Source organism: Rhinichthys klamathensis, unplaced genomic scaffold (genome assembly GCF_029890125.1).
Source record: "Rhinichthys klamathensis goyatoka isolate OS25496 unplaced genomic scaffold, OSU_Roscu_1.1 h1tg000275l_1, whole genome shotgun sequence".
Lineage (NCBI taxonomy): Eukaryota > Metazoa > Chordata > Actinopteri > Cypriniformes > Leuciscidae > Rhinichthys > Rhinichthys klamathensis.
In genome coordinates, this window is record NW_026606794.1 from 1,958,510 (window position 1) to 1,964,509 (window position 6,000).

Here is a 6,000-nt window from a genome sequence, read left to right on the forward strand (position 1 = left end):
AATGACAGCTAAATTACATTTGAATTTGATTCAGAACGTTGGTTCGTCAAAATTCAAATGACATCTAAGGTGACAGCGTGACGAAACGTAGAACTCTGTGGAAGCGGTAAAAAAAATAACGACGAATTTTTTCGAATGTAACGTTAGTTGAAGACGCGCTTTGATGTGACATTCAAGACCACGGCAGAATTATTTGGCGATGAATCAAAAGTTCAAGCTTCCAAGTATGCACGTTTTAAACCAATTTATTACTTGCATCACAGTATCCATATTTTCTCGATACTCGACTAATTGGCAGTTTTGAAACATGCTCCCATTTTACATCGCTTTAGTTTAATAATAACTGATCATTGTATAGCGTTTTTCGTAGGTATGCCTGGCAGATTAATATTCCAGATAATATTGTAATATCGCAACCTATTGTCGTGCTTTAGTATTTATATGTATTAAGAGTATGTTTTGTTTTGTTTATAAAAAAAAAAAGGTCAAATTACAGTCAGTGTCAGACCAATTAATTTGCTATTAAAATTACAGATGTATGACTAATATTATAGAATGATGTGTGACTTTGCTTTGCTGTTTTAAAAATTGTCATAAAGTGTTGACGTTATTGTCAAAAGGAATGTTGTGGTCTTTACAATGACCCTGTAAACTTGTGATGAAAGTACACGTTGCTTTTTCTTAGTTTTGGCATGGGGTTTGCTTTATAGTTAATGTATTAATTCCAGTGGTTTCCTTGTTGCCTTTTCTTTTTCTTTTTTGTTGGGCTCATAAGATTTTCTTCAAGAACAATCTTTTTAAAAAAAATTAGCTGTAGAAGATTTGATCAGTGATTCTTGTCATATTGAATATTTTAGAATATCTACAAGTATGCAGTGTGCGTGTACTGTTTTGCCATTGCCTGAGCTTTTTTGAACAAATGAATAAATTGCATAGAGTGAAGATGTGGTCTTGGGTATGCCATGAAAGCTCTGCACCTGTTCCTGGATGTCATATTTAACAATATTTCTTGATTTTGCTACACATCTGCTGAAAGTAATATAAGGGAGAGGCTGGGCATGGCATGTGTAGTTTAGATTTTTCAGTAAAAAAAAGAAAAAGAAAAAAAAGATCAACATGCTCATTAACCACATATTGTCATTATTTATACTATATTTCTAATTTTCAAGGCTGTAATAAGTTTTTGGTAGTATTGTGAATGGCTAGGAATTTGTTCTTATTGTTTAATTCAATCAAGTCTTTACTGGCAGATGTCACACAAAAAAGCTTTAGTTCTTGCCTTTTACGTTTTTTGTTGGGGTATTTTTAGTCTTCCTGTTTTGGTGTGTGGTTCCTGAAGCTTAGTGCTTTTGTTTTTTGATTGTAAGAGATGGTACTTGTAGGATTTAAAAGTAAAAGACAAGGGACTGTATACTTTTGGGACAAACATTATATTCACAAGAGTACAATATAAATGTGCTGTTTCAGTTTTATAATAACAGTGATTTTATTAAAATATGCTATTTAGCTATAGCTGTGTATTATTAGTAAATTATTGTGAAGCTAATATGGTTTTCAGACAACTTATGAAATGTAAGATTATATTTTAATTGAACATTCCATAACAAAATAATAATCTGAAAATGTATTGATGGCTGGACATTGATTTCCCTTTTAAATCGATTTTATTTGTATAATTATAATAATCACAGAGGCCTTTGTCTTGTCTGGCTCTGTGTGTGTGTGTGTGTGTGTGTGGTTTGTGTGTACTGTTGGACCATGGTTGTGCTACTCAGTAAAACTATCTGTAGAACCAGATCAACATATTCTCCAATCTTTGTAGCTAGCCTTGTACTACACAGAAAACCCACAGAGACCCTGCTTAAAATCCGGTCGCACCAAGAGTATAAAAGTATGAAAACTTTGATTTTTTTTTTAGCTCTCCAAACTCTTGACATCTGTTTTTGCTGTTCCTTCTTTGTTTTTTTTTGTTTTTTTCAATTGATAATGAACTAATGGCGAGAATATAAAATCATTTTGTTGTTGTTTTTTCTTTTTGAACAATGCGTTTGGACTTGAAAACCCCCCCCTGTGTGGTCGATTGTGTTTGGAGTTTGTGGTGAAAGCTTTCCCGCAGTGTAACGCAAAAAACACCACAAACACATAACACTTTTCCTAGTTTCATATCCCCCTTTCTGTGCATCTTTGCAGCCGAGCCTTCTCCTTCTTTTGTTCCCCCCTCCTCCCTCTCTTTCTCTCCGTTGGCTGTATGAATGCTTTGGCAAGGCTACAAGAAATCAAGCAAGCGAGAGCTGCTAGCACTGACGCGCCCCAGACACTAAGCCCTAGAAATTAATTTTTTCCTCTGAAACGGTAGCGCCGACTGTCCTCAAACTTCACACTCTTTTAAGGGGACCCCTGGGCGATGCCCTGATTTTTTTGGAGATTTTTCCTGTCCCCCGAAAATGTTCATTTTAATTGTAGAAACTGATGCCCCGGGAAAAAGGCTACAACCCCTGCTTTTTATGCCTACCAAGTTCCTCAGGCAGCCTCACTAGCTACAGCTAAGCAGAGGCTGCACACTGCACTGGACTGCTGGTCTGAAGGTGAATAGGGAGAGAAAGGGGTTTAAGGGCTGAAAATAGGTGCTGGTGGACAAAAGGTTTAGGCACTTATTTGACTCTTGGAACCCCACCCCCCAATCTGGAATGGGAGCCCCAAGCTCAGACGAATGGGTGTATTTTTGACCTGAAATTAAGACTTGGGATTCCCATTGATAAGTGCATTTGTGGGTTTGTTTTACTTTTTAATTCTGTTTCTACAATTTTTTTGAAAGCAGCCAAAGTGTTTTAATTGTAGATTTAGCTGTAGATTTGTGTAAAATTAACATATTTGCAGTGGGCGAACTACTTTGTGAGTTTAACCGAGTTTTCTGAAAGAATGAAAAAGTCTTTTTCAAGTACTTTGCTTGGCTTTTTTGAATACAAAAACAACTTCATTGAATTAAGTTGGGGAATTACTGTTTTTTCCCCCCCTACCCAGGTGCAGGAGACAGACTACACTGGAAGAGGGGAGTCCGCCGGGTTACTTTGGGAATACCAGGAACCTTTTCCTCTCCCCTGTTGCCTAACATTCTGAAAAACGTGGATCGAGGGTAAGTGAAATCTTTCCTGTGTCCGTTTCAAAGCTTAACCAAAACGGCCCCTGGTTTGAATGGGTGAGCAAAGTTAGGCCAGGGTGTGTATGTGTCTATGTAAGTGTGTGAGCTTCTCTTTTAGGTCTCCCTCTCCCACCCATTGCTGTCTATCCTTTTCTCATTTTCTCTCTCTCCCTCTCTTTTGCTAACACCCCCCACCCCCCTTTCTCTCCCTCTCTCGATGAACGACGGGCAGAAGTTGACAGAAGCAAATGCCTTCTGCAACTGTGCTGACGTGATCATTTGACTCGGACCATAAATAGGCTGCCCTTTATGAGATGTAACTGTTTGTCAGGGTTGATTTGAACTAAAAGTATTAAACATAAAATATTAAATATCATACGTTTTTTAAGTGTTTGGCTTTTGTGTAGCACAAATTTAGCCTGCATTTTGCTATAGATAAACTTCCTCTTTTTTTGTGAACTGTAACTTCAAGATGAAGTCTCAAATATCTTTAAGCAAAAATTAAAGATCATGTTTTGGCATATTACAATAGTCAGAATTAATTATTTTGTATTTAGGCCTTGATTTTCTGCTGACATTAGAACTTCATCAGACAACATAGGGTGTGGTGTACTTAAAAGAAAAAAACGAAGCCCTTCATAAATACTTGGTGTTTCTTTTTCTCTGCCACAACAGTTGAGATTATAAATATCAAATACTTTTTTGGGCCTTTCAACTTTTGTTAGTCATTGGTTTTGAGCAAAATATAAATAAAATGAGTTTTTCAGTAAAACAGTGATTATGTGGTTTTCCTACTTAATTGATGCTACATTTATGTTGGTCCAGTGTTGTAGGTGTAAGCTTCTGTTTCCTATTTTTGTTAATTTATTTACAAGCTATTTAAAAACAACAAAAAATAATAATAAAATTAAAAAAACAGTGAAATGTAGTGATGGGCCATTTTACCTTTTACACACTGCAACAAATTATCTGTCATATACCCTCATCGCTTTGACCATCACTGGCTTTTTACAGATGAATACTACAGTAATTCATCTTAAAACTAATCTGGTAGTGTCAAAATCACACTCTTTTTTTTTTTTTTATCAGATGTTTCTCCCTTTTTCTCGCCTCACTCATCCTCTTATCTCTCCATAATTAAAACCTACCGTGTTATTCAATATATTGCAGACCTAAAAGTTAAAAACCTTAAATTTGTAATTATGTTTCTTTTTAATTGATTGTTAATATATACTTGCCCCTTTTTGCTAAGTATTTGTCTTTTTGAAAATGATTCGTGTGGAGTGTACAAGCATTATTTTTCTGTCCTCTTTTTTTTTTATTTTTTTTTATTTTTATTATACATATGGACAAATTTTACTTTTAATCCTTGAAGTTAATTTAAAAAAAAAAATTGCCAACAATTACTTCATTGGATTATTCATAAAAAATTTAAATTACTGTATGTGTAATGCTATTAGATATACTTTGATTTATAAGAGTGATACTTAATCTTGTTTCACAATATTAAGCCTAAGAAGTTGGAAGATAATTTTTTTTTAAAGAAAATAAATATTAATAATAAATTATAATTTTTGCTTGCTTCATTTCACTCAAAGTAAATTATTCCCATGGCAATAAAACCTTTTTTGACAGGCACTAGTTTTTTCCTCCTCATCTCCCCCTTTTGTTATCCTCCATTTTGTCTTCATCCTCAACATCCATTTTAGGACAGTGTGTGCACAGTAACTCACTTATTAAGTCTCAAAGGGCATTATTAGACTGTCATTAAAAAGAAGTGGATGACCACAAGCTTCCACATGATTGTCTGTGCCAGAGAAATTGCAGTAATGCTGTCACTCTTTGCTGTCACACAACTTTTATTACATTTTTTAGAAACAAAAGAAGCAATTTGTTCATATTGCTTTCTCATTAATTTGTAATAACTTAGTCATGGCGCTAAATATGCATAAGACATTTCTATGTCACATTTAATCCAACAATTAATTTTTGTCTCTAATCTTATCCTAGTGAGGACCAATGAAGTCTGTCGTCATCTTTTTATTTAGCCCAGAGTGCCCTGTAGCAGCACATCATGGTTTGTAAGTTCTAAGGGCAAATTCCAAATTATGATGTGCTGTCACTGGGAGCCTGGGAGTTACTCCATTAACATGACAGCATGAAACACCTAGTGTTCTGCTTGTATCATAAATCTGATTGTAATAAATTGATCAGAGGTAAGCTTTTTGATAACAAGTAATGTGATATTCTATCTGTATTGTATTTATAATCAGGTTTCAAGTTAAAGCTGTCTTTCAGATTTATGAATAAAAATGTGTGAAAGCAGGGTTTTTTTCCCCAACTCAAAATATAATATTATATATATATATATATATATTTTTTTTTTTACAAATGACCAGACAAACAATAAATGATTCATGACTGAATCACCAGGTCTTCAGTGAGTTATTCTTTAAAAGCTGTGAATTCACATCCTTTATTTGCTTTGCATTGCTTTTTTCTTTAATAGTATGACCATTAAAGGTTTTGTTGAATTAATCTGCATATATTTTTTGTATGTTCCTTTCATCATCTTTCCTCCCTTGGACCACTTGATGCCTCAGTGTGCCTGACAGTAGCAGCACATCAATATTGGCAGCTGCCCTCTCCCTGGGTTGCCAGTATGGTTTGTGCTGCTCCCGTCAGACAGACACACTCAACGACTCTCCAGTATTTGGAGCATTATGAAAACCACCTGTCCAGAAATGAATTATTGTATGTATTTTACCATGACAATCTCATAATTAAAATGAAAGCCATTGTTCAGTCTTGCAAGAAAACATCATTAAAAATAACATCATTCTAACTTACACACTCTTGGC